This window comes from Bison bison, unplaced genomic scaffold (assembly GCF_000754665.1).
Source record: "Bison bison bison isolate TAMUID 2011002044 unplaced genomic scaffold, Bison_UMD1.0 scf7180017864461, whole genome shotgun sequence".
NCBI classification, from domain to species: domain Eukaryota; kingdom Metazoa; phylum Chordata; class Mammalia; order Artiodactyla; family Bovidae; genus Bison; species Bison bison.
This window is the reverse complement of record NW_011495023.1, coordinates 3252415-3254231: the sequence shown is the minus strand read 5'-3', so window position 1 is coordinate 3254231 and position 1817 is coordinate 3252415. Positions and strand designations below refer to the sequence as shown.

Here is a 1817-nt window from a genome sequence, read left to right as displayed (position 1 = left end):
CAGTTCTGAAGGAGATCAGCCCTGGGATTTCTTTGGAAGGAATGATGCTAAAGCTGAAACTCCAGTACTTTGGCCACCTCATGCGAAGAGTTGACTCATTGGAAAAGACTCTGATGCTGGGAGGGATTGGGGGCAGGAGGAGAAGGGGACGACAGAGGATGAGATGGCTGGATGGCATCACTGACTCAACGGAAGTGAGTCTGAGTGAACTCTGGGAGATGGTGATAGACAGGGAGGCCTGGCATGCTGCGATTCATGGGGTTGCAAAGAGTAAGACACGACTGAGCGACTGAACTGAACTGAAAATGAGTATATAGGAAATAGGTCTTCTTTGTATGAATATTGCTGTACATACAAATCACTAAATAAAACTGTGTTCATATAACATAGTACCAACATTTAATGTCCTTTTATTCAGCCATGCACAAAAATATGGATTGTATGTATTACCACTGTAATTATTTGATAATTAATTACTTATAAAATTTAAGGCTGTTTTTAATTTTTCATCTAATGTAAACTCATATTAAAAAAATATGAAAGCCTATTTCAGACAATTAATCTCAACCACAAAATACACCCACTAAATAATTCTCATTTTTCTGATGGAAACCCTGTAGTCAGTTGTATTGATTGTTTTCTCTAAAACAATTTTTAAAGAATCAGTGTAACACAGAGGTAAATTATAACTTCAATCTACAAGCCTACTTGGATGTTTTCAGGTTATTATATGCACACATACATATACACAAACAGGTTTACTCTTTAACTGTTTTTGGTAGAAAGTCTCATCTATAATAAATAAAACTATTCCAAAATTGATTTATAAATTTAACATATTTCCAATTAAAAAAGTAACAGCATTTTAAAAATAAGATATGTTTATCTAATTTGGGGGATATAATACTTAATATTGCCAGAAAAATCCTAGAATAATACTAAAATTACATCAAGCTAGCTGAAAAGAAATGGATAAGCAGGTGATCTGCAGTGTATTTCTCTCTACTTGTTGGGAAAAAGAAAGCAGGTAACCCAAGTGTTACCTCTTTGCAAATATACTAAATATAGGGCTTCCCTGGTGGTCCAGTGGTTGGGAGTCCTCCTGACAATACAGGGGACATGGGTTCAATCCTTGGTCCAGGAAGATCCCACATGTCATGGAGCAAGTAAGCCTGTGCAGCACAACTACTCAGTCTGCACTCTAGAGGCTGCAAGCCGCCACTGCTGAGCCCACAGGCCACAACCACTGAAGCCTGCGATGCCTTGGGCCTGCGCCGAAGAGAAGCCGCCACGAGAAGCCTGCGCACCGCAACTAGAGAACAACCCTGGCTCACTGCAACTGGAGAAAAGCCAGCGCACCGCCCTGAACATCCAGCGCAGTCAAAAAAAATTAATTTTAAAAAAAGATACTAGAAAGAGATAACAATGGAGTGTGATAAATAATTCTATATTGAATTAAAATTTTCCTACAAAAGATTCTATTGGGATAGTGGACAAGAAAAAGAATCTCTGAGTGAAAGATACATTAGAGTTGCCTGTGAGATTCTTGCAACCTTTTGTGAGTTTCAAACAGTTTAATACATATATTTTTAAACCAAGAAACAATTTGAAAGAGACTATTGGAGAATGTAGCACCACTACATCAAAGATAACAAGAATGCACATCCAAATATCACCCAAGTGTTTATATTCATTTGTTGTGTTATTCACAGAATATTGACTCTGAAACCTATATGACATGTTTCAAGCGTAAAACAGTATCACACAGAAGCTGTAGCCTCAGAATAAATTCCATAATCATATACATTATAAACTAT

General features: G+C 37.2%; 1 protein-coding gene across 1 annotated transcript in view; it reads right to left on the bottom strand.

Annotated features, from left to right (window-relative positions):
* The window catches only part of MALRD1 (MAM and LDL receptor class A domain containing 1), a 559293-nt gene that overhangs the window by 358316 nt on the left and 199160 nt on the right, over window positions 1-1817 (bottom strand). The window lies entirely within an intron of this gene.